The following is a 27,933-nucleotide window of genomic DNA, read 5'->3' on the forward strand; positions in this document are numbered from 1 at the left end:
GGAGGGCTTACAAGTGGATCACAAAGTGTATGTGTAAAGGCTGAAGGAATAAAACAGTTTGATCACGAGGAAGGAAGAGTAGAGTGATCCAGGGAAACTTGTGCGGAGGAAGTATTTTCTCGAGTAAAGTCTTAAAGGAAGTGATGGGCATAGATAGGTGGAAAGGATGGGTGGTTGGAGTAGGGGGTAGTGGTGAAAAAGACTAAAAGTTACTGGCTGAAGGATGGTATAACTCAGAGGTCTCAGTATATCAGCTCACTGGCAGAAAGCAAACAGAAAACCAGATGTCTACTACACTAGAATATAGAAATAGAATAGATTGGAAAAATGGAAGATTTCATGCAAGATTGGAAAATAGTAGAAAATCTGGAGATTTCACAGAAAGTGCAGGTTTTCTTACTTTCCATAAAAAACTGGAAGATCTTACAACATGGAGCCTAAATTCCTAGTTGGCAACAAATGGCTGGAGGTGAGTAGCAAATGCCAATCTAGACAGATAGTTTGCCAGTCTCCACCTCTTCATGATGTCTCTGAACACTGAGGTCAAAGGTCAACTGCCATCTGGTCGCTGCTTGCACTACTGAGACTATTTCTTTATTACTATGTCTCTAGCAAAGTTTTGAAAATGAAAAATAAATTTTGACCAGTCTCTGTGACAAAAAATAAGGGGCAGGGAAATAGTGTTTACTATGCAATCAAGTGTATTGGTGTTTATTTTTCTTATAACTAGATTGCTTTACTCATTTATTTCCATTACATTCTAGTACAATAGGCATTTGGGTTTCCGTGCCTCTTGGGATTAGCAAAAAGTAGAGTTTAGTGAGAAGAGTATAGGGAATGGAAGAGAATTCCCATCTAGCTGGAATAGAAACCATTGTTTTTATGATATTTTATCTGCAAAGACTTGAGGGATAGGCTTAAATGGCAAACTGAAAAATTTAGTATTGACCTGTCTGAAAGAGTGGGTATGGAGGGTCAGAAGTATCGTTAATAGAAATGTTAATGAGCATTTGAAGAAATGAGTTAATGTGGATTTCCCAAAAATGAAGTGACCGGAGTAACCTTCCTTTTTTGACAGGGTTACTGGAGTTGAAGATAAAGTCTATTTTGAGAAATAGTGTATTTCAGCAATGTATATGTATCTCAAGGTATTTCTTTTTTTTTTTTTTTTTGTAGGAGTTGTCTCAAGGTTAAAAGGACAAGGCATGCATATTCTTATATCCAAGGCCATGAACTGGCCACCCATGAGCCAACCAGATTTCCCCAGTGACAAGTCTGTTTGTCCCCTTCTGCCTGCTCAGTATTTAAAAAAATAATTCGTTGCCAATATTTAAAAATTGATTTCATATAAAAGTCTGGATTTCTGGCTTCTCGAGGGAAAAAGAAATTGAGAATATTTGGCAATGCTGGGCCCATACTCTCCTGTGGTACTCACTGGCTATAGCTAGATAGCAGCTGTCCCTACGGACCAGATTTGCCCTTCCCAACTCACCCCAGTCCCCACATCCCTGACTATACCCCCAGCTCGAGACTGGGCAGCAGCTGCCTCGGATCGGTTATGTTATACAAAGGAAAAAGTGGAAGATGTGCCCGCAAACAACACGTTCGTCGTGGTCCTCATCACTTACTGATGTCTTGCGCTTTGCCCTGCAGATACCTGAGTTCGCAGACTGTCTTAAACACATAGAGCATTCTCAGATATCTCTCCCATCACATGCCCTGCCTCTCCAGGATACACTGTGCCCCACTGTTAACTGGGCAAGTCTAGAAAAGAACACTAAATCATAGACGTTGATGGAGGAACAGACTGAGATCGACTCCTTCAGACCCTTCGTTGTAAAAGGGGGTGGGAGTAAAATGAAAACTGTTAGTACTCTCACTCTGCTTTTAGGTCAGCGACGCACACAAAAAATCAATGAGAAAAATCATAAAGGTACTTCAGGAGACCAAGACTGGGTCAGCCTGAACGTGGGGTCACAAAACGTGTTAGCCCCCTTCCTTGACCGTTTAGAAAATGAGTTGAGCTCTTAGGGAGAAAGCCATGGGGGTGAGGAGGAAAATGCAGTGGCCAGCCCAGTAGATGTCCTGGGCTGTCAAAAACCACCAGGCTCATCCTCCTTTAGGTTAGGGCTGCTGGCCCACACCTAAAAATTTTGTAGGTGGGGGCTTCCCTGGTGGTGCAGTGGTCGAGAATCCGCCTGCCAATGCAGGGGACACGGGCTCGTGTCCCGGTCCGGGAAGATCCCACATGCCGCGGAACGGCCAGGCCCGTGAGCCATGGCCGCTGATCCTGTGCAGCATCCGGAGCCCGTGCTCCACAACGGGAGAGGCCACAACAGTGAGAGGCCCGCACACCGAAAAAAAAAAAAAAAAAATTCTGTAGGTGGCATAAAATGACTTTCAGCGGGGGAGTGTCATCATTGTAGAAGGGGGCTTGAGAAAGGACAGAGAGTAGAATCTGGCCTTGGCCAACAAAAGAAGAGGATGCCTTCCTCACATCCCCTTCATTCTGCTGTGGCAGGTGCCACCTTATTTGCTCTTTAGGGAGGCGGAGATTTTGACACAGCCCAGATGCTTCCCGTTGATGCTTAGGATGATCTTCGAGCGGTAGTTCCCACTGCTGAGCCAGCTGGGCAGCTCCAGGTCAGGCAGGAAGAAGTCAGACTTGGGCAGTGAGTAGGTACCTTGTTTGAAGGGACAGTGACAGGGAAGCCCATAGGTGTGCAGGGGTTCTGGGCAGGGATTCTCATGGGGAATTAACACTTCAAGCACATTACAGAAGTTCTCGTAGGTGCAGCTGCCAACTTGCTCCATACATGGGACTTTGACCCAAAAGCCAGCCACTTCCTTCTCCAGAGTTAGTACCACCATGGCTGATTTTCCAGTCCTTGTTCTCAGTCTACTTCTTCATATGGCTCAGAAGAGCAAGCAGGGGGAGTTCCCTGGGCAGTCCAGTGGTTAGGACTTGGTGCTTTCACTGCCATGGGCCCGAGTTCAATCCCTGGTTGGGGAACTGGGGCAAGTTGCATTCTTCTCTGAGCTTCAGTGTCCCTTATCTGTAAAAGGAGACTCATCATCTTTTCTCCTACCCAAGTGGTGAGCGGCTTTCATTTAATAGCTAGTATGCATATACCCTTCAGAGGATCTTTGAGGTACGCAGTGGTCCTGACCTCAGCACTGACAGTCATGTTCCCAGGAATGACAATGGGGTCAGGTTCCACAGTCAGGCTGTTGATCACCACAGGGTCCTTCCCCTCATCGCAGTTATCCCAGGAAAAGCTACCGAGCTGGAAGAGCTGGTTCGAGAAGATGCGTGTAGCACCGCTGGGCCGGCGAGAAGCAAGCCCAGGGAGATGAGGAGAGGAGCCTGCATCAGGGGGTTCATCACAAAGGGTGGGTCCTCACCGGGTTAACTACTCAAGGTATTTCTGTGGTCAAGACTGAGAAGTATGACATGGTCGATAGCACAGCCATGAATTTCAAGCTGGGAGAATTTTTAACTTATCTTCAGAATTGTACAGATTTGCCACAAGGTTTAAACTCTGTTAGGGAAAACAAAATTGAGGTTTCCCTGACTATTTGGTTATAGACCCAGTGTGCTCCTTTTTAATACTCTTTCATTAATCAAATGATTTGATCCAGGTTTCAATTTATAAAATATATTTGGATGATATTTTAGTAATAGGATAAATGCTCCTTGATCTCCTGGATAAACTTTATTTTCTAGAGTCACACAGTAAGTTATCTTTGCCTTCCTATATTGGGACTCCTGTCTCATTCACATTTTATATTGATATAGTTTTCTGACCATACAAACTATACATAGCATCACAGTAGAGTCACTATCTGCCTCTGTTGCTGTTAGCTGGATTAGTTTTATCGTAATTATGTCTTTGACATAGCTGCCCCGGCTTCTCTATCTCTTTCTTGTTTATCTCAGTTAAAGTATATAAAAATGTATTAGCAGTGCTATACACTGGATTCTCTGGAGGGCTGAGCCCTATATTAAATTCTAGTTTCCTAAATATGGGGAGAGAGCAGAGGGACTTGGAACATTTCTGATGCTGAGGTTTTATTGTATTGTGAGCTTTCCTTCAGCACTTTAAGGATCCATCTTTCTCAATATGGGTATAAGTGGGGAAACTGAAAGGGAAATTGTTTTCTGCACTCTCTATAATGGTTTTTATTTAAGAATGATAAAGCAATACTTGCTAAGCCCAGACCAGTTTCACAACAGGCAGTGCTGAAAATCCCAGGGGAGATGTAGTGATGTTTCTGTGTTGCAAGGAAATAAACTTCAAAATGTTATTTTGTTTATAAAGTTATTATAAGTATATTGAAGACGGTTTGCCTAGTATAAAAAAGACTCAACTTGGAGTTGGTCTAGCCAGGCTTAACCCTTATATGTCTAACTGCTTCTATTCTGAAACCACATGGAGACACTATGAAGAGGACAAAGTCTTCAGGGTTCAGGGTCTCACTCCATTTCCTATGCATGTCAACTAAGCTTCTAGCATCTCCTTTCCCTTCTATACAAAATGGGAACAGTAGTAGTATCCCTGTCACACACCCCTTGGATTAAATAAATTAGTTGCCATCTTTCAGGTGCTTAGATAGCGGGCTCTGTAATGTAAGACTCAGTAAGTGTCAGCTATTGTCATCATATTTATTATTAAGGACTCAGCTGGTATAGGGAAAGAGAATTAGACTTCAAGTGAGGAAAGTGGGATTCTCTGCTATAAAGCTATTTGAACTTGGAATAGTCAACTCACTTCTTTGTCCACATTTTCTCTGCTGAAAACTGACCAGAATCTCCCTACCAGGTATCCAAGTCAGGGAACAAAGTGAGTTAGTGAAAGCAAAAGTTTCAGACATCTGGGAAAATGTTCCCAAGATCCAGTTGCTCTATAGGGTCAGTCTTTTCAAAGCTATTTTTACTTCATTTTGCCCTGTGGACAAACAGGAACAGGGTTTCAATTTTTGAAAATTGATGCTACCTATTATATCATTGGTAAATGAATTCCTAATTCTCAGATTGGAAGTAATCCACTTCATATCTGGATTTCTAATCCAGTTCTAATTGATTCACTTCATCGATCACCTAGTCACTAATGCAATTTTTGGAGTGTTGACAAAACCTTTTCAGCCATCAGATCAATCTTGAGTGATATCTTTGAGTGATACGGTTTCTAACCCTTTGTTGGATTAGAAAGGGAGGCCATCCCTTTTTGTCAACCCCCTGACCAGAACTGGAAACGTTACTGATTGGTGCTAGATTTTGGCTTTTTTATTTTTGGATATTTTGCATATATGCTTACTTACTATTAGAAATTGTTATCAAACATTCCTTGGCCCCCATTTTCCAGTGCAGTTCCTTCCCTCAATTTGTTATTCTTTTTTGTGATAGTTCTGTGACTTAAGGAAAATTACTTTACATTGGTGAGCCTCACCCTTAGGAGAGGGTGTTCTACCTTTCTCGTGGTGTTGGTGGGAACATTATATAAGTTAAAGCATGTGAAATGTTCATAAGTTAATGCATGTTAAATGCAAGCATAGTGCCTGGCACATGCTAAGTGCTAACTAGCTGCTAATTACTATTATTATTAATAGTATATCAGTTAATAATAGTAGTACTAATCAGCTAGATATAATAGTGCTGCTTCCTGAAATAGTAGAATATTAATTATATTCCTAAAGCAGAAAAGAAGACCAAATGCAAAAGCTTTAAAGAGGCCCTCAGGCTGTTGGTCATATTCCTAGACTCTGTGTACTAGTACCTATTTCATACTTTGTGTGGCAAAAAATGACAGGAAGCCATCTCTAAAGGTGATGCAAAAGATGCCACAGGACAACTGGATATCCACATACAAAAGAATGAAGTTGTACCCCTACCTTACATCATATACAAAAATTAATTCAAGATGGATCAAAGACCCAAATGGAAGAGCTAAAGCTATAAAACTCAGACAAAAACAGAGGCATAAATCTTCATGACCTTGGATTAGGCAATGGTTTTGTAGATATAATGCCAAAAGTACAGCAACATAAGAAAAAATAGATAAATTGGACATCACAGATTTAAAACTTTTATGCTTCAGATGACACCATTAAGATAGTAAAAAGACAATTCACAGAATGGAAGACATTTTTTGCAAATCATATATCTCATAAGAGACTTGTATCACTCTTACATCTCAATAACAAAAAGACAAATAGCCCAATTAAAAAAGAGCAAAGGATGTGAAAATACATTCATCCAAAGAAGATATACAAATGGACAATAAGCCCATGAACAGATTCTCAGCATCATTAGTCATCAGGGAAATGCAAATCAAAACCACGAGATATCACCTCACATGCACTAGGATGGCTATAATCCAAAAGACACATAATAACAAGGGTTAGTGAGGATATGCAGAAATTGGAACTCCCATACACTGTTTTTTTATTTTTTCTTCAAATTTTTTTTATTTTTCATTTTTTATTCCCATATACTGTTGATGGGAAATAAAATGGTGCAGCTGCTTTGGAAAACAGTTGGAAATTTCTTTAAAAGTTTAACATAAATATAACCCAGCAATTCCACTCTTAGGTACCTATCCATGGGAAAAGAAAGCATATGTGCACACAGAAACTTGTACATAAATGTTCATGGCAGCATTATTTGTAACAGACAAAAAGTGGAAACAACCCAAGTATCCATCAATTGGTGAATGGGTAAATAAAACATGGTATATTCATACAATGGGATATTATTCAGCAATAAAAACAAATGAAGTACTGATAACATGCTTCACCATAGATGAGCTTTGAAAACATGCTAAATGAAAGAAGCCAGTCACAAGAGACCACATGTTGTCTCTTTATATAAAATGTCCAGAATAGGTAAATCCATAGAGACAGACAATAGCTTAGTGGTTGCCTAGGGCTAGGGGGTTGGGAGGAAATAGGTAGTGACTGCTAACAGGTATGGTTAAATGGTTAAAATTGATAGTGGTGATGGTTGCACAACTTGGTGAATATACTTGAAACCATCGAATCATACACTTTAGAGGGTTTAATTGTATAGTGTGTGAACTATATTTGAGAAAAAGCTGTTTAAAAAACAAACAAAAAAAGAGATGCTACAGGGCTTGTTTTCTGTGGAAGAAGCTTGAAGTATATACTCCCCTGGTCACTACCACCAAAGTTCTGTGAAGACGAAGACTTGGTTTAATTCTCTGCTATACATCCTGTGTCTAGAAATAGAGGCATACAATAAGATATTTGTTGAATGAATGACTGTATTGGTGGTCCCAAATACTACCCCCAGGTCTCCTAATTCTCTGGAAGGACTCATGGGACTCTGAAGTTGTACACCTGTGATTATGGTTTCCAACAGTGAAAGGATACAAAGTAAAATCAGCATTGGGAAAAGGTGCATGGTGTGAAGTATGAAGGAAATGAGGCACAAGAGTCCTTGTCCAGTGGAGTCAGGTGGGATGTGCTTATTAATTCATGCAGCAAAGACCTGTGACATCAAGTGTTGTTTACCAAGGAAGCTCATTAGAAGCTCTGCATAAGGCTTCTGCTGGGGACTGGTCTGTGCAGCACATCCCCAAATTCCAGACTCCCAGAAGGAAAGCAGGTATTTGGCATAAACCACTTTATTTGTATGCATATTAACAAACAGTGGCTACTCCTATCATTTAGGGAAACTTTTGTATCCGTGTAGGGAACTGTTTACCAGCCCAAGTTTTCAGATGCCAGCCAGGGGCCAACCTTGCAAGCAGGCCTTTCTAAGAATAGGCTGTCTGTCTGAGGTCTGCTATGTTAACTCTTTGCTGTACAATTAATAGAACGATGACAGGTTTTAAGCTTCCAAAAGATCTATAACAAGCCTATATATGCAAAAAGTATTAGGAAGGGGAGTCAGTGTGCCCTGGGAAGAGTGTTGCCTTGCACACAGCTGGCAACTCAGTGCATGCTCATCTTTATTGAGGAAGAAGAGTCTACAGGTTGGTCTATACTCTTAACTCATTTTTCTTCCTGGCTGCCCAGAATTAAAGCTTTAGAGTAACAGTTCTCAACCAGTGCAATTTTGTCCCCCAGGGGACATTTGGCCAGGTCTAGAGGTATTTTCAATTGTCACAATTAGGGGAGGGTGTGCTACTAGCATCTATGAGGTAGAAGCCAAGGATGTTGTTAAACATCCTTTAATGCACAGAGGACAGCCCTTCACAATGAAGAATTACCTGTGTCAAAATGTCAGCAGTGCCAAAGTTGAGAAACTCTGTCTTAGAGAATATTTATAGGGGAAAGCAGAGCCTAAGATAGTTACCTATAAATCTACAGGGTGGAGTGAGACAAGGTAACCAGGCAGTAACTCCCCAGCTTTTATGCCCACCCCAAATCCACACTCCCCTTTCTTATTTCTTGAGGTCTGTGACCTGAAAATTATAAATTCTTCCTCTCTTCTGCATCTGTTGATAAAGGGTGCCATGGGCAGGGGAAAGAAGGCACCTCCTTCTCTGAATAAAATGGCCTTGACTTTAGGGTTTCAGATCTGTTCCTTTAGATGGGTTGCCCAGTTGCTGACTCTGAAGGAATGTGTGAGGATAGAAATACCAGCCTTCATGTTTCCATTGCTGAATTCTTAATAGCTGAGAGTTATTCCTGACCGTATCATCTATGAGTCCTTCCTATTTACTAACACTGCTGTTTATAGCCTTATTTCCTTCCTTTGCTTTTCATAATGTCTTTCGAAGTGGAAGCTAATGTGAATTTTGGTGCTCTCCAGCTCCTAACTCGTGCGTCTAACGCCATCAGATTGAATTAATTTGAACTATTAAGCATGAAGTACATATTACCATGGAGCTTATTCCAGATGTATTATTGTTAGTTTAATTGTTATGGCTAATCATTGACTATGGTTTTTCTGGGTGCCTGAAATAATAACAATAATAATGCTCTTTTTTATAGTGCCTTTCATATGAGAATCTTGAAAAGCCTGCATCCTGGAACCACTTATTGTAAAATTGTCATTATCTGTGTGTTCTTATTTGGCTGAGGTTCGAGGAAGAATATGCCAGTGTATGATTTAAAAAGCCAAGAAAAATTTATATTCATGAATCATGCTTTTTCTTTTTTCTTTCTTTCTTTTCTTTTTTTTTTTTTTTTTTTTTTGCAATTTACCAGCATGGAAAAACAGGAGGAGAGGGAATTTAGCCCACTGAGATATTATTTCCAGAGAGCAATCCTGTGTCTTTTATAATAATTCTGTAGTCTTTGTGTTGGCTTAGTATCAGCTCTGACTGGGTAGGTTTTAATTTTAAATGATGCTCAGATTGTTTGAGACCCCAGCAGAGTAAGGCATTTTGGTTCAGTGTGAGTGTGTGTGTGTGTGTGTGTGTGTGTGTGTGTGTGTAAGGCCTTAAAAGAGATAAAGGTTCTTTGGATACTTCTCATTGCTTACATCACATTTTGAAAAGTTCAAAATCAGTGAGAAACATAGTATAATGTATCTGAACTTAAATTTATATTTACATACACAGAAGGTTGGTCATTAGGAAGTGAAGGCCTATGAAAGTACAGTTTGGTCTCCTGGTGCTCCAAATGTTTCAATAGTGAAGGAGACAGAGAAGGTAAGTTCAAGTGGTTCCCAGCCTACCTATTTCTCATAGCCTGGATGAATACTCGGGAGGTGTAACCTTTGTAACAGTTGAAATTAATTGCTCCCATAAAGCAATTGCTTCAAGGAAACAATTATGACAGGTTTTTAAATGGAATCCTGATGAGTATTGTTAAATCAACACTTAACCCTAAGGACCAGAATCATCTTCACGTGTTACTGCGTCGCCTCCCAACAGTAGTTCAGGCAACTTGGATTTCCCAAGAAAGGTTTCAGTTTGGCTTCGGTGATACATGGAGAGTTTCCACCATCTGGATGCTGTCAAGGGGCCCAAGGGAAATGAATTGCTGGACTTTCGTTACATGGATTCTTACCGTTGTTCCTTTCCATGGGAGAAGTGAGCGTGGACTCATGCCATGAATAATGAGGACTCTTCTTGTCACTCAGCATGCATTCCTCTGGAAAGCTGGGTGGCCACAGTAAGAGAAAGGGTAAAGCAGTTATTCTCCACTGTGGCAGCACACTGGAATCTCCACTGGAAGTTTTAAAGACCCTCAGGTGCCTGGGTCCCGCCCCCAAAGATTCTGCTTTATTTGATCAGGGGCAGAGCCTGGCTGTTTGAGCGATTTAAAAGTTTCCCAGGTGATTCTAATTGTTAGGCACATCAAGTGTGACTCATTTTCAAAATACATAACAACTGGTCCAGCACTGTGCTCTTGCTCTCTACCAGGCATTGTGCTAAATGTTTTACAGTTATCAATCCATCTGTTTATCACAATAACCACATGATTGACCATTCATCAATTCATACATTTATTTATTCAACAAATATGGGGCGTAAGCAGTGGGCCAGGCAGTGTGTTGGTTATTGAGGAGGAGGGTCAGGGAATACTTGCAGGGTTAATGACATTTGAGCTGACATTTAAAGACTGAGGAGAAGTTAACCAGGCAAAGAGGAGAGGGAAGGCACTGCAGGCAGGGAGGATGGCTTTTGCAAATGTACCGTGTTAGAAAGGAGGATGGCTAGTTCAAGGAACAGAAAACAACAACAACAAAACAGTACTTCTGGAGCAGAGGAAGCTGGGAGGAACATGAGACAAGATAAGATGTAGAGGTGGACAGGTCTGGTAAAGGCTTTTGGCCTTTATTTTGAAACCAAATGGAAGCTCTGATTTTATTTGCATTTCTTAGAAGATCTCTCTGTTTGCAATAAAGAAACAGATAAGAGAGAAGCAAGAGAGCATGCATTGTGATGACTTGGATGGACATTGCTATAGATCTGGACAGAAATGAGAATGACTTGGCCTAAGATAATGAAGGGAAAGAGAGGTGGGCATACTTGAATGGTATTTAGATGATAAAATCCTTCGGATTCAAAGGGGAGGAAAATGTCTGCAATCTCCAACTTTACTATTATTTACTATTATTACCCCCAATTTTCAGATGAGCTGATGAGAATTAGAGTGGTGCTTCTCAAATGTTAATGTGTATAGGGATCACCTGATGATCTTCTTAAAATGCAGATTCTGACTCAGTAGGTCTGCAACGAGGCCTGTGATTCTGCCTAATAAGCTCCAAATAATGCTGAAGCTGCTGGTCCATGGACCACACTTTGAGAATCAGGGGCTTAGGGAAGTGAAAAAATTTACTCAGGATGTGGTAGAATGGAGCCTTCACTCTTAACCATATTTGCCCACTGCCAAAGCCCATGATCTTAATCATAAACTCTATGGCTCCTGAAGGGTGGAGCTGTTGGTATAAAAAGTCAGTTGGAGACAACCTGGGGAGGTTGTACACCAGGCTAAGAAATTTAGATTTCATCTGTAGGCAATTGACAGCCACTGAAAATGTGTAAGCAGAGAAGGGTCCAATCAGAAAGCTTGTATTACAGTTTCTGGATGTATTTCCTATGAGTATTTTGTTTGTTCTTTTTAGCGTAGATCTCTTAGGTCAAATTGAAGTGCAGTTAAAGAAAAAAAACGAAGTAACACTCTGAACTTTGTAAGTAATAGGGATGGTTTATTAGATCATCTACTCTGTAATGAGGGCAATAATTGGCTCTTATTTAGTGTTTCCTGCCCAATCATCCCAAGGCACTTTACTAATCATCATCTTTCTTTCAGAGCTGAAGAAGCCGATGGAGAGAGGTTAAGGGACCTTGATGTAGTGGGGCTGGCTGGTGGGCATGTGTTCATCATTTCTATGGCATCTAGATTCTTGTACTACAGTTCAGGTATATACCTGAATATTTGACTTAACTGCTGGATATCAGTATCATTATTTCCTGCCTGCGTCCCAGGGACTGCTAGGCTAATAAGAAACTAAATGAAATAAAGAAGTGTCAAAAATTTGGAAAATGCTGTATGCTTTATCTCCTTCTTGGAAAGGTATAAGGCACAGAAGGGCTCTGAGAAGTCCCAGAATAAAAGAATTTGTTTAACTCTGTATTACTCAGTGGTTTTCCAAACTAATTTGACCTTGGAATTACCACCAACTCTTTTCTCCCTCCCAACTCTTGACTTTCCATTCAACAGTTGTTCTGTCTGCTGGAGATTATGAAATGCTGGTCTGTCCTCACAGACAGCGACAGTCTTTGAATGCATCAATATCAGTTGCCTGGGCCTGCGTTCTTTTCTTGAGTGACTGGCAGATTTGGAGTTTTGGCATCTAAGACAACAGCATAACCTCATTTTTACTTTGCTTTTATTTAAGCCAGGTGCCCTCACAGCTGTTAAAACTACATGTCCCTACTTTAGTGGTTAGCTGGAAGGAAAGTCACTGACTTATTTGCATGTTTCCCTGTTGTCTGGAAAGGGCAAATTGTGCTTTTGTTTCTTTTCTTTGTTTCCACATGTTTAATTCTGTTCTGGCAGCCCTATAATCTTCCTTCCCACTCTATTTCATGTAAAAGATTCAGAATAGGATCATTGCCAGACATGACATTTACATTGAGCTATTTTTTTATGTTAAGTATATAACATGATACTTAAATAGTTTTAAACAATCTGAGTTAATTTGCTACTTTGAAGGTAAACGAGGTACTTCCATGGTGGCGCAGTGGTTAAGAATCTGCCTGCCAACGCAGGAGACACGGGTTTGAGCCCCGGTCCGGGAAGATCCCACAAGCCACAGAGCAACTAAGCCTGTGCGCCACAACTACTGAGCCCATACACCACAACCACTGAAGCCCATGCACTTAGAGCCTGTGCTCCACAACAAGAAAAGCCACCACAATGAGAAGCACATGCACTTCAATGAAGAGTAGACCCTGCTCGCCGCAACTAGAGAAAGCCCGTGTGCATCAATGAAGACCCAACGCAGCCAAAAATAAATAAATAAAATAAAATTTACAAAATTTAAAAGAAAAAGGAAATAAACTAAATTTGTCTTTTTGCCTGAAGGAGCTAAGGATCTTGCATAAGATGAAGAAAACCTTTTTCTAAAAAAACAATACCAGACTATGTATAGTTAGCATTCATATGAAACCAGAAAATTCTGGCTAAATAAGTTTTTAAGATGTTGGTGGAATAACATACATGGTGAGATATAATACCAAACTAAGAATGAAAACAAATGAAAACTACCCATTCAGATAAAGATTCATGCAGATTAACTTAGGTTGGCCATGCCTTTTTTGTTAGAGAGATCCCATGTTTCCATAGAGGCTCTGGCACTCCCAAGCTGCAGACAGACCAGAGTCACCAAGTATCTTCTTGTACATCTTTGCTGTAGATAAGTCACAGCATTCATCATGCTACTTCTGGGTCTGGAGCCAAGAGAAGCACAGGGTCTTTGCCTGTTAGCAGTCAAATAGGTTCTCTTTGACCTTGACTCTATGGAATAGCATTGTTGCTGCACACGTGAGCATGATCCTGAGAGGAAATCAAGAGACTTTCAATGCTAAGGACCAGATAGTGAACATTGCAAGAAAATGTGGATCTGCCACCAGCCACTCATGAATTAACATGCCCAGGGAATGAGATATAACATGGTGACGAGAATTTCCCTTTGTCCCCAACTAATTGTTTTTTGTCAGATCCAGATTTTAAGTCTAGAATAGCACTTCTCAAAGTGTGATTCATGGACCCCTGAGGACCCTGAGACATTTTTAGGATACCTGCAAGGTCAAAACTATATTGCCATAATACTGTGATGTTGTTTTTCTTTCTTGCTATGTTGACATTCACACTGATGGTGCAAAAGCAGTGGTGGGTAAAAGTGTAGCGTGAATAAAGGCAGTGGCACCAAAGTGTACTTTTAGTCTTTTATTTTTTACCACAGTGACTTACGGTTAAAAAAAATAATAAGCCAACTTCATCTAAAATATCCTTGATGAAACAGTAAAGAGTATTAATTTAATTAGGTTTTTATTCTCAAAAACACATCTCTTTTTAGCATCCTGTGTGCTGATATAGGAAGCATACATGAAGCATTGCTGCTGTATAATGAAGTATAGTTGTTTGAGGAAAAAGCACTTGTATGACTGAATTGTAAGCTGAACTTGTTGCTTTTATATGGAACATTATTTTTTACTTGAAAGAACGATTGACAGTTGAAATATGGTTACTCAGACTTCGATATTTGACAGACATTTTCTCAAAACTGAGTAAAGTGAGCCTGTCACTTTAAGCCATTGGACAGCATTTGTTGCCAATGATCAAATTCAAGCTTTCAAGCAAAAATTAGAATTTTGGAAAACTTGTATCTGCCACCATGAACTTGACAGCTTCCCAGTACTTAAAGACTTTTCTGATGTAATTGATGGTGATATTAACAAACGTGATTCTTTTTTGGTATCATGTAATGAAATGTGTCAATATTTGGAAGATCTGCATAATTCAGTGAGCCAATAAATTTGACTAGAGCAATGCATGCTTTTACAAATTTTTGCATGGGGAAAGGATCCATTCAAAGTGCAACAGAGACCATGGATTTTCACATAATAGAGCACTAAAAGTTTATTGATACCGTTTCAGATTGCACACTGCAACTAACTATTAAAGAAACTACCATTTGTCAAATTTTCATGCAGTGTTAAAGAAAAACATCCACACTTATTTGAAAAGGCTATTAAAATACTCCTCCTGGGGAAAGGGGGTTTGGCAAGGTAGTGGCAGGGGATTAAGAGGTACAGACTACCATGTATAAAATAAATAAACTACAAGAACATATTGTGCAGCACAAGGAATATAGCCAATATTTTATAATAACTGTAAATGGAGTATAATCTATAAAAATTTAGAACCACTATTTTGTACACCTGAAACTTATATAATACTGTAAATCAACTATGCTTCAATTAAAAAAAAATATTCCAGATTTTCTTGACATACTTCAATCCAAAACAGTTGATCATGACATAATGCAGAAGCAAATATGAAAATCTACCAGCTTTCTATTAAGCCAAACAATAAAAAGATTTTCAAAACTCTGAGACAATGCCACTCTTCTCACTAGTTTTTTCATTTTAGAAAATATGTTATATAGGTTAACATATAATATGTTTATTATTGTTATTTTAAAATGAATTAACAGTATTTTGAAATGTGGTCATTTAATTTCTAATGCAGTAAATATCCATAAATATAACCTACATGAGCAAAAGCTCTTTGGGGCCTTTAACAGTTTTTGAGAGTGTGAATGGATCTTGAGACCAAAATGTTTTCAACTGCTGGCCTAGGGAAACATTTACTAAAGGTATTCTGCAGAATGTTCTCCCTTGAGATGCTCAACAGAAACCCAGCAGCCAAATACAAAAGGTAACATAAAACAAGAAGAGTTTGGTAGTTAAGTTTCGAAATGCTAATAGCTACAGCCCCTTATGGAGAGTCACGGTTCATAATAGCACATTAAAATTTCAACTTGAACTTCGTTCGGCTCTCACTCTTCCTGAAACTCATTTGAAGGTGAAAATATTTATTCCTTGCCAACATTGTTATCATTTTAAATACTTTCCAATATGATAGGTTAAAAAGTGGTATGTCATTATTCATTGACTTCTAAAATCTGGAGTTTTAATTTAAGAGTCAATCACATTTTCCTTTAAAACAGCCTCCAGACAGTAACTTCTCTAGTCACACCATCTGAGGGGTAGGGTTTGGCAGCTATAGAATGTTTCACAACATTCTGGCTTTTCAGTTTTATAAGCTCAGGTTGGTTATTTGACTTCAAAAGACAGGCAAATTCATGCAAACCAGTGATGGTAAGAATGTGTTCCTGGGTTACATTAGTGGACTTGGGAAGAGGATTTTTGCTCTAGGACAAAAGACAGTTAACTTAGCAGCAGGCTGTGCCTTTGCTTGAAATGAATTTGGTAGGACCTGATTTGTCCTTTTTGAGTCAATGGTTACTCAGTCATACATGCTATCTGATTTGGTTTCCTCAGAGGAATTGCCCATTATCAAGGCTGCGGAAATAAACAAAATCAGTTTTAGCAAATATATTTCTCCTAGTAAACGATGATCTACTGGAATTCTAGTTTAGGAATTGGTTTGCTGATAACAATTCCTTAGTTGCTAGGACAAAATTATTTGAAGGTAAAGCTTGGTAATGGCTGTATTTCCACTTCTAGGTATCTATACTAAGGAATAAACAGAATGCAATTAAAAAATGTATGTATAAAGATGCTCTCTATAGCATTATTTATAATAACCAAAATTGAAAACAACTAACAGTTGACAAATGTGGAATAAATGAAAAACTATAGTATATTCACATAATAAAATGCCATACAGACATTAAAAGTCTGGCTTTGAAGAATATTTGAAGATATGGGATAATGTCCCCCAGATAATATCAGTGAATATAGTAGGATAAAAACATCATGATATGTATAATCAGATTGTTTTCCAAAAAGGTTGTTCCAGTTTACATCCCCACCATCATCTTTGGGCACGCTTCTTTCCCTGCACTCTTGCCAACTATGGGTGCTATTTTAAATAATATTTTCCAGTGAGATAGGGTAAAAATGTTATGTCATTCTTACATTAGGAGACATTCAACCGGGAAGGCAAAGAGAGCAGTAATTGGCATTTCCAGAAGAGACTTGACTGTAATTGCTACATTGTAGGCTGAACTTTAGGCCACACTGACTACAGATGGGCAAACTCTGATTACTGACACCTGACAGCTACCAGGGTCTGGGAGAAAGTTCCAGAAACCAGAGAAGTGATTTGAGTCAAATTAAAAATAACCAAGAAAATCCCACTGTTGTCAAATTTAGCCATTTATAATTCATCCTTGGATAGATTAAATACTACATTAAGGTCATCTCTGTCCATCTATAAAATCCTCATATAAACATCTAAAGAGACTGAGAGGTAGAGAGAGAATGTATTCCTGTCAGTCTCCCATGTCTTAGAGACTTTATCATTATAAAGTTATAGTAGATCATAGCATTGTCTGTCAAGTGATTAAAATTGTCATCACTGTTTCTACCTTTTATAGTCTTTCCTTAGAGCATGTATGCAAAAGGTTTGCAGAATGCCTATGGGCTTTTTGGAGCCACTAAAGGGACTTGTCACCTGTTTCCATTCCCTGCCACTCACCACAGATGTGCCAGTCATGCCTACCTTAATCTTTTGTCATAGTCATGCTGCAGTTGGGTAGAATATTGAAGGAAATGTCAAAAATGTAGCCATGTGAAAAGAATCAGAAGGCAGTGTTGTTATTCAGAGTTTGCTTCCGGCTTGGGCTTCTGTCTGCATGGAGCAGGCTGGATATCTAATTTCAGCAGTGCAATTAATTCTCGGACAAGATGAGAAAAGATGTAACTGCCACATTAGTATACACTTGGATATTGCTTCACTAATTCATGTACTTATTTTCTTTGTGATTTCACCTGAAAGCATCTTTTGAGGGCTTTTTGTTGTTGATTTTTTTATATATTTTGAATGATGAAAATGGACAAAAACAGAATTCAGCAAAATGTAAATGAATCAGAGCAAATGGGATGCAAGAATATATTGTGCAGATCGGAATGGAAATAGAGATATTTGTTATTCCTTTTTTTGAGGAGAATCATAAAACTTCCCATGGTGCGTCAGACAGTGTGTTTTATATTCTCTATTCCCAGACGTTTAGAAAGTGACAAAAAGCATTTTAAAAATGTGGAAGTTATTATTGTGCATTCTGACAGTAAATAAGTGTGTATTCTAACACAGAGATTTGTCCTCTAACCCTGATACGATCTTTCACACCACTGTGAATTTCTTCTTTTTAAAATATTGAATTCACTTTTAATGTTTTTGCTTTTGAGCTTTTTTCTATAGTGCAGCCTCTTAGAATTATGATGATATCCCAGATGCAGATTTTAAAAACTATTCTGGACTGAATTGTGGAAAATGGCTATTGTCTTTTGAATAAAAGATATTAGGGCCTGGCCATGCATTGTTGAGATATATTTTTGAGAATTATGTAACAGAAAAAATATACTTCTAATATATTCTCCTTTAAAGGAAAGATTATTTTCAAACCTTATTGTATAACAGAGGCCACACTATTAAAATAATTAACTAGGACTTGCTGGGATGGGAGAGTAGAGGATAGATTGAGGGTGAATGTGCAGGAAATGCATGAATAGCTTCTTAATTAAACTGTAGAATGTTTAGACTCCTTTCTATAGTTATGTACTGAATTTTAAGTTTTTGTGTATATGTGTATATACTATTTACAGCTACATGAATATGTTCTTCAAAGGCTTGCACATATTTACTGGAAACTATGGATTTCAAAATTTTATTTCTCTCTGAGGGATCTAGTAATGGTACAAAAACACCATAGCCAAGTGGTCCTTAGAGACCAACATTGAATTTCAAACTTTAGTTCAATAGAATTGCTTTTTAGGAAACAAAATACATTAATACATTTGCTCCCATCATGTTTCTCTTTCTCTCTTATTTTTGTAACTCTTTTCTTGTAACCCTTGTGGTGACCAGTCTTCACTTTATTAGCCTTTCAGCCTGGCTGTGCAAGAGGGCAAAGGTCCTCATTTCACTCTGGTCTCCATTTTCTGATCTGTAAAAGAGGGTTATTGATGGTCTTTAATGTCTCTTTCATCTCTAGAGTTCTATGTTTATGTCTACTTCCTCTTTTATCCTGCATTCATTATAGACTTACTATGAGGATAAAATACAAAAAGTATCATGAAAGTAGTTTGAAAATTGTAATGCACTGTAGAAATATAAACTATCACTGTTGCTATCCTGTATCATTTTCTGTGATTGTTCTTATGTATACACAAGACTGCATTTTTCCAGGTGTGTAGTATATTAATCCTAAAAAAATTTTCCACGGTGGGATTAATACAGTATGTATTAAAGAAACACTCATGGAATGGTTCATTCGTAAGCCAGGGACTGTTTCACTCTTAGATAGAGTAGCAGTCATTTGAATCTCAGCACCTACTTTTAGGTATTTCAGGAGGCTAAAGTATCTGAAAGGTAAAGGTAAAGTATCTAAAGGTAAGGTAAAGGCAAAAGCTGGTATCTGAAAGATAATATATTCCCAGTCTTCCAGACAACCCATCAACAAGCAGTTGATGAGTTGATGGTCAGTTTTGAGGACACTTTTTTTGAAAAGTAGCTATAGTGATTTATCAGAGGACTAGCCAGTAGACCCGTGACTGAATTGGACCACTCTGTTCTCCCATTTGATTTGTGTTTAAAATCCTGTTGGATTGATGTTGAAGACATTAAGATGCAAAAGCTAATTGCAAAAAAAGTTTCATAGTTATTTTTTTTTCTTTTTTTTTTTTTTTTGCGGTACGAGAGCCTCTCACTGTTGTGGCCCCTCCCGTTGCGGAGCACAGGCTCCGGACGCGCAGGCTCAGCGGCCATGGCTCACGGGCCCAGCCGTTCTGCGGCATGTGGGATCTTCCTGGACCGGGGTACGAACCCGTGTCCCCTGCGTCGGCAGGCAGACTCTCAACCACTGTGCCACCAGGGAAGCCCCATAGTTGTTTTTAATGTCTCTTTGTGCCTAGAGCAAACTCTTGATCCACGTAACAATAACCCCTTGAAATGCCATTTAGATTGGAAGTGCTGATGCAACACTAATGATTTTAGAGCAAATATGTTACTCTAATTTCCTCCATCTGCTATGAATAAAAGAATATTAGTAGAAAGTCTGAGTTGTAAAGAAAATTGTTTCTTAGAAATATTGAAGATATTTTAAAATGTGTGCAGGTATAAGGGAAGAGTGATTCTTTTAAAAAAAGTTTTTGTCAAGTGTTTCAAAAAATGAAAGCTTTATTGTAGCTCAATGGAAATGTCAAGAATTTTTCTGCATAGATCTTTTAAGACTCCAGAAGAGTACCAAATGACTTGAGGACCAGCCATCTAGGTCTTATTGTGACACAATCCTGATGATTCAGTTGAAGACATTCCCTATGGGTTTCTTTAGTGGTTCTAACCAGGGATAAGAGCTACTTGTCTGCTCTTGACTGAGTAGTGGTTCTTTTCTTTCTTTGAGGATTGTCCTCTTTTGATTCAGTCCACATGTAGTGGTGTGGGAGGAAAGGGGTATGTACTCTCTTAGGTTCTTGGTCAACTCTGTCAAAAGATGCTGATATCGTTAGATTTTTTGAAAAAATTCTATAGCCATTCATTTGAAAATCTAGAAATAGTGATTCTTTAAGAACGTATACAATAACAATATTCATGTAAGAAAAGGAAAAAATTTTAATAATAATAATCATAGAAGAAAGTAGAAGATTGTTAAAGATATACCACTAAAAAAGGCACCAGGCCCAAATAGTTTTACAGCTAAATTAAGTCTAAGCTTTAAAAACATATACTCCCTATGGTTATCAAACAATTAAGACTATAGAGAACGAAAGAAGGGGCCTCAAGTGATTGTACAAATCTAGGATAACTTTACATCAAAACCTAATATAGATAGCTCTAAAAAGATATTTTGTACCACTTTTATTTTTTTATTTTTTATTTTTTATAACAAATTTAATCAGTTATACATATACATATGTTCCCATATCCCCTCCCTTTTGCGTCTCCCTCCCACCCTCCCTATCCCACCCCTCCAGGCGGTCACAAAACACCAAGCTGATCTCCCTGTGCTATGCGGCTGCTTCCCACTAGCTATCTACCTTACGTTTGGTATTGTATATATGTCCATGCCGCTCTTTCACTTTGTCACAGCTTACCCTTCCCCCTCCCCATATCCTCAAGTCCATTCTCTAGTAGGTCTGTGTCTTTATTCCTGTCTTACCCCTATGTTCTTCATGACATTTTTTTTTCTTAAATTCCATATATATGTGTCAGCATACAGTATTTGTCTTTCTCTTTCTGACTTACTTCACTCTGTATGACAGACTCTAGGTCCATCCAACTCATTACAAATAGCTCAATTTCATTTCTTTTTATGGCTGAGTAATATTCCATTGTATATATGTGCCACATCTTCTTTACCCTTTCATCCGATGATGGACACTTAGGTTGTTTCCATCTCCGGGCTATTGTAAATAGGGCTGCTATGAACATTTTGGTACATGTCTCTTTTTGAATTATGGTTTTCTCAGGGTATATGCCCAGTAGTGGGATTGCTGGGTCATATGGTAGTTCTATTTGTAGTTTTTTAAGGAACCTCCATACCGTTCTCCATAGTGGCTGTACCAATTCACATTCCCACCAGCAGTGCAAGAGTGTTCCCTTTTTTCCACACCCTCTCCAGCATTTATTGTTTCTAGATTTTTTGATGATGGCCATTCTGACTGGTGTGAGATGATATCTCATTGTAGTTTTGATTTGCATTTCTCTAATGAGTAAAGATGTAGAGCATACTTTCATGTGTTTGTTGGCAGTCTGTATATCTTCTTTGGAGAAATGTCTATTTAGGTCTTCTGCCCATTTTTGGATTGGGTTGTTTGTTTTTTTTGTTATTGAGCTGCATAAGCTGCTTATAAATTTTGGAGATTAATCCTTTGTCAGTTGCTTCATTTGCAAATATTTTCTCCCATTCTGAGGGTTGTCTTTTCGTCTTGTTTATCGTTTCCTTTGCTGTGCAAAAGCTTTGAAGTTTCATTAGGTCCCATGTGTTTATTTTTGTTTTTATTTCCATTTCTCTTAGGAGGTGGGTCAAAAAGGATCTTGCTGTGATTTATGTCATAGAGTGTTCTGCCTATGTTTTCCTCTAAGAGTTTGATAGTGTCTGGCCTTACATTTAGGTCTTTAATCCATTTTGAGCTTATTTTTGTGTATGGTGTTAGGGAGTGATCTAATCTCATACTTTTACATGTCCCTATCCAGTTTTCCCAGCACCATTTATTGAAGAGACTGTCCTTTCTCCACTGTACATTCCTGCCTCCTTTATCAAAGATAAGGTGACCATATGTCCGTGGGTTTATCTCTGGGCTTTCTATCCTGTTCCATTGATCTATCTTTCTGTTTTTGTGCCAGTACCATACTGTCTTGATTACTGTAGCTTTGTAGTATAGTCTGAAGTCAGGGAGCCTGATTCCTCCAGCTCCATTTTTCGTTCTCAAGATTGCTTTGGCTATTCGGGGTCTTTTGTGTTTCCATACAAATTGTGAAATTTTTTGTTCTAGTTCTGTGAAAAATGTCAGTGGTAGTTTGATAGGGATTGCATTGAATCTGTAGATTGCTTTGGGTAGTAGAGTCATTTTCACAATGTTGATTCTTCCAATCCAAGAACATGGTACATCTCTCCATCTATTTGTATCATCTTTAATTTCTTTCATCAGTGTCTTATAATTTTCTGCATACAGGTCTTTTGTCTCCTTAGGTAGGTTTATTCCTAGATATTTTATTCTTTTTGTTGCAATGGTAAATGGGAGTGTTTCCTTGATTTCACTTTCAGATTTTTCATCATTAGTATATAGGAATGCCAGAGATTTCTGTGCATTAATTTTGTATCCTGCTACTTTACCAAATTCATTGATTAGCTCTAGTAGTTTTCTGGTAGCATCTTTAGGATTCTCTATGTATAGTATCATGTCATCTGCAAACAGTGACAGCTTTACTTCTTCTTTTCCAATTTGGATTCCTTTTATTTCCTTTTCTTCTCTGATTGCTGTGGCTAAAACTTCCAAAACTATGTTGAATAAGGCTGGCGAGAGTGGGCAACCTTGTGTTGTTCCTGATCTTAGTGGAAATGGTTTCAGTTTTTCACCATTGAGGACGATGCTGGCTGTGGGTTTGTCATATATGGCCTTTATTATGTTGAGCAAAGTTCCCTCTATGCCTACTTTCTGCAGGGTTTTTATCATAAATGGGAGTTGAATTTTGTCGAAAGCTTTCTCTGCATCTATTGAGATGATCATATGTTTTTTCTCCTTCAATTTGTTAATATGGTGTATCACGTTGATTGATTTGCGTATATTGAAGAATCCTTGCATTCCTGGAATAAACCCCACTTGATCATGGTGTATGATCCTTTGAATGTGCTGTTGGATTCTGTTTGCTAGTATTTTGTTGAGGATTTTTGCATCTATGTTCATCAGTGATATTGGCCTGTAGTTTTCTTTCTTTGTGACGTCTTTGTCTGGTTTTGGTATCAAGGTGATGGTGGCCTCGTAGAATGAGTTTGGGAGTGTTCCTCCCTCTGCTATATTTTGGAAGAGTTGGAGAAGGATAGGTGTTAGCTCTTCTCTAAATGCTTGATAGAATTCGCCTGTGAAGCCATCTGGTCCTGGGCTTTTGTTTGTTGGAAGATTTTTTATCACAGTTTCAATTTCAGTGCTTGTGATTGGTCTGTTCATATTTTCTATTTCTTCCTGATTCAGTCTTGGCAGGTTGTGCATTTCTAAGAATTTGTCCATTTCTTCCAGGTTGTCTATTTTATTGGCATAGAGTTGCTTATAGTAATCTCTCATGATCTTTTGTATTTCTGCAGTGTCAGTTGTTACTTCTCCTTTTTCATTTCTAATTCTATTGATTTGAGTCTTCTCCCTTTTTCTCTTGATGAGTCTGGCTAATGGTTTATCAATTTTGTTTATCTTCTCAAAGAACCAGCTTTTAGTTTTATTGATCTTTGCTATCGTTTCCTTCATTTCTTTTTCATTTATTTCTGATCTGATTTTTATGATTTCTTTCCTTCTGCTAACTTTGGGATGTTTTTGTTCTTTCTCTAATTGCTTTAGGTGCAAGGTTAGGTTGTTTATTCGAGATGTTTCCTGTTTCTTAAGGTGGGATTGTATTGCTATAAACTTCCCTCTTAGAACTGCTTTTGCTGCATCCTGTAGGTTTTGGGTCGTCATGTCTCCATTGTCATTTGTTTCTAGGTATTTTTTAATTTCCTCTTTGATTTCTTCAGTGATCACTTCGTTATTAAGTAGTGTATTGTTTAGCCTCCATGTGTTTGTATTTTTTACAGCTCTTTTCCTGTAATTGATATCTAGTCTCATAGCATTGTGGTCGGAAAAGATACTTGATACAATTTCAATTTTCTTAAATTTACCAAGGCTTGATTTGTGACCCAAGATATGGTCTATCCTGGAGGATGTTCCATGAGCACTTGAGAAAAATGTGTATTTTGTTGTTTTTGGATGGAATGTCCTATAAATATCAATTAAGTCCATCTTGTTTAATGTATCATTTAAAGCTTGTGTTTCCTTATTTATTTTCATTTTGGATGATCTGTCCATTGGTGAAAGTGGGGTGTTAAAGTCCCCTACTATGATTGTGTTACTGTCGATTTCTCCTTTTATGGCTGTTAGTATTTGCCTTATGTATTGAGGTGCTCCTATGTTGGGTGCATAAATATTTACAATTGTTATATCTTCTTCTTGGATCGATCCCTTGATCATTGTGTAGTGTCCTTCTTTGTCTCTTCTAGTAGTCTTTATTTTAAAGTCTATTTTGTCTGATATGAGAATTGCTACTCCAGCTTTCTTTTGGTTTCCATTTGCATGGAATATCTTTTTCCATCCCCTTACTTTCAGTCTATATGTGTCTCTAGGTCTGAGGTGGGTCTCTTGTAGACAGCATATATATGGGTCTTGTTTTTGTATCCATTCAGCCAGTCTGTGTCTTTTGGTCGGAGCATTTAATCCATTAACATTTACGGTAATTATCGATATGTATGTTCCTATTCCCATTTTCTTAATTGTTTTGGGTTTGTTATTGTAGGTCTTTTCCTTCTGTTGTGTTTCTTGCCTAGAGAAGTTCCTTTAGCATTTGTTGTAAAGCTGGTTTGGTGGTGCTGAACTCTCTCAGCTTTTGCTTGTCTGTAAACGTTTTAATTTCTCCAGCAAATCTGAATGAGATCCTTGCTGGGTAGAGTAATCTTGGTTGCAGGCTTTTCTCCTTCATCACTTTAATTATGTCCTGCCACTCCCCTCTGGCTTGTAGAGTTTCTGCTGAGAGATCGGCTGTTAACCTGATGGGGATTCCCTTGTGTGTTATTTGTTGTTTTTGCCTTGCTGCTTTTAATATGATTTCTTTGTGTTTAATTTTTGACAGTTTGATTAATATGTGTCTTGGCGTATTTCTCCTTGGATTTATTCTGTATGGGACTCTCTGTGCCTCCTGGACTTGATTAACTATTTCCTTTCCCATATTAGGGAAGTTTTCAACTATAATCTCTTCAAATATTTTCTCAGTCCCTTTCTTTTTCTCTTCTTCTTCTGGAACCCCTATAATTTAAATGTTGGTGCGTTTAATGTTGTCCCAGAGGTCTCTGAGACTGTCCTCTGTTCTTTTCATTCTTTTTTCTTTATTTTGCTCTGCAGCAGTTATTTCCACTCTTTTATCTCCCACCTCACTTCTCCGTTCTTGTGCCTCAGTTATTCTGCTATTGATCCCATCTAGAGTATTTTTTATTTCATTTATTGTGTTTTTAATCGATGCTTGATTCATCTTTAGTTCTTCTAGGTCCTTGTTAACTGTTTCTTGAATTTTGTCTATTCTATTTCCAAGATTTTGAATCTTGGAAATAGAATCTTGGATCATCTTTACCATCATTATTCTGAATTCTTTTTCAGGTAGACTGCCTATTACCTCTTCATTTGTTAGGTCTGGTGGGTTTTTATCTTGCTCCTTCATGTGCTGTGTGTTTTTCTGTCTTCTCATTTTGCTTATCTTACTGTGTTTGGGGTCTCCTTTTTGCAGGCTGCAGGTTCGTAGTTCCCGTTGATTTTGGTGTCTGTCCCCAGTGGCTAAGGTTGGTTTACTGGATTGTGTAGGCTTCCTGGTGGAGGGGACTAGTGCCTGTGTTCTGGTGGATGAGGCTGGATCTTGTCTTTCTGGTGGGCAGGTCCACGTCTGGTGGTGTGTTTTGGGGTGTCTGCAGACTTTTTATGATTTTAGGCCACCTCTCTGCTAATGGGTGGCGTTGTGTTCCTGTCTTGCTAGTTGTTTGGCATAGGGTGTCCAGCACTGTAGCTTGCTGGTCGTTGAGTGAAGCTGGGTGCTGGTGTTGAGATGGAGATCTCTGGAAGATTTTCGCCGTTTGATATTATGTGGAGCTGGGAGGTCTCTTGTGGACCAGTGTCCTGAAGTTGGCTCTCCCACCTCAGAGGCACAGCACTGACTCCTGGCTCCTCAATTTGGGATGATTTGTTGTCTATTCATGTATTCCACAGATGCAGGGTACATCAAGTTGATTGTGGAGCTTTAATCCGCTGATTCTGAGGCTGCTGGGAGAGATTTCCCTTTCTCTTCTTTGTTCTCACAGCTCCTGGGTCTCAGCTGTGGATTTGGCCCCGCCTCTGTGTGTAGGTCACCAGAGGGCGTCTGTTCTTTGCTCAGACAGGACAGGGTTAAAGGAGCAGCCTCTTTGGGGACTCTGGCTCACTCAGGCCGGGCGGGAGGGAGGGGCACGGAGTGCGGGGCGAGCCTGCAGCGGCAGAGGTTGGCGTGACGTTGCACCAGCCTGAGGTGCGCCGTGCGTTCTCCCAGGGAAGCCGCCCCTGGATCCTGGGACCCCGGCAGTGGCGGGCTGCACAGGCTCCCGGAAGGGCGGTGTGGACAGTGACCTGCGCTCGCACACAGGCTTCTTGGCGGCGGCAGCAGCAGCCCCAGCGTCTCACGCCCGTCACTGGGCTCCGCGCTTTCAGTCGCGACTCGCGCCCGTCTGTGGAGCCCCTTTAAGCAGCGCTCTTAATCCCCTCTCCTCGCGCACCAGGAAACCAAGAGGGAAGAAAAAGTCTCTTGCCTCTTCGGCAGCTCCAGAGTTTTCCCGGACTCCCTCCCGGCTAGCTGTGGCACATTAGCCCCCTTCAGGCTGAGTTCTCGCTGCCAGCCCCAGTCCTCTCCCTGTGCTCTGACCGAAGCCCGAGCCTCAGCTTCCAGCGCCGCCCGCCCCGGCGGGCGAGCAGACAAGCCTCTCGGCCTGGTGAGTGCCGCTTGGCACCGATCCTCTGTGCGGGGATCTCTCCGCTTTGCCCTACCCAGGTATGTGGGGAGTTTCTTGCCTTTTGGGAGGTCTGGGGTCTTCTGCCAGCGTTCAGTAGGTGTTCTGTAGGAGTTGTTCCACGTGTAGCTGTATTTCTGGTGTATCCGTGGGGAGGAAGGTGATCTCCGCGTCTTACTCTTCCACCATCTTACCCGGAAGTCCCACTTTTATTTTTCTATACAGAAATATATAAATTAAAAAGTAGCAACTAAAGTCTATCTGCTTATAAAAGTATAATAAAATATTTGAAATCAGGTTTATTTCAAAAATTATTAGCTGCTTCAGAGTTGGAAATTTATCTATACCATTCATCACATTAGCATATTAAAATAAAAAAATAATATGATTATAAGAATACACGCTTTGTTAGTTTCATAGGGATGCTATAACAGATTACCAAACTTGGTAACTTAAAACAACAGAAATGTTTTTCTCTCACAGTTCTAGATGCTAGGTGTGTGAAATCAAGATGCCAGCAGGATCAAGGTCTCTCCTAAGAGTCTAAGGGATGATTCTTCTTTGCCTCTTTCTAATTTCTGGTGGTTGCTGGCAGTCCTTGGTGTTCCTTGGCCTGTAGACACATTACTCCCTTATCTGTCTTTGTTATCACATGGAGTTATCCTTGAATATTGATGTCTCTATTTTCTCTTCTTAGGAGGACACCAGTCATTGGATTAGAGCCCACACTAATCCAGTATGACCTCATCTTAGTTTAGCTAATTACATATGTAAAGATCTCATTTCAAACTAAGGTTACCAGGTGGCCATAAATTTTGCAGTGACTCTCTTCCTCACAGTACACATGCCAAAAAAGAATTTGATAAAATTTATTAGGAATTTCTAATAACTCTCTAAATAAAATGGGCATAGTAGGAAGTTAATGAAGCATAATAAAGAATATTTATAAAAACCCATCATCACATTACATTAAACAGTGAACTTTAAAATCCATT

General features: G+C 39.2%; 1 protein-coding gene and 1 pseudogene across 17 annotated transcripts in view; one reads left to right on the forward strand and one right to left on the reverse strand.

The window, feature by feature from the left end:
• The window catches only part of FHIT (fragile histidine triad diadenosine triphosphatase), a 1,470,392-nt gene that overhangs the window by 502,274 nt on the left and 940,185 nt on the right, over positions 1-27,933 (forward strand). The window lies entirely within an intron of this gene.
• LOC308623866 (ganglioside GM2 activator-like) lies at positions 807-3,513 on the reverse strand (annotated as a pseudogene). The gene is made up of 2 exons: positions 3,134-3,513; positions 807-2,873 (listed from the first exon to the last, which is right to left on the reverse strand). The product of its transcript is annotated as a ganglioside GM2 activator-like (transcript).

The sequence above is a fragment of the Mesoplodon bidens genome (assembly GCF_964165515.1).
Source record: "Mesoplodon bidens genome assembly, chromosome: 10".
Classification (NCBI taxonomy): Eukaryota; Metazoa; Chordata; class Mammalia; order Artiodactyla; family Ziphiidae; genus Mesoplodon; species Mesoplodon bidens.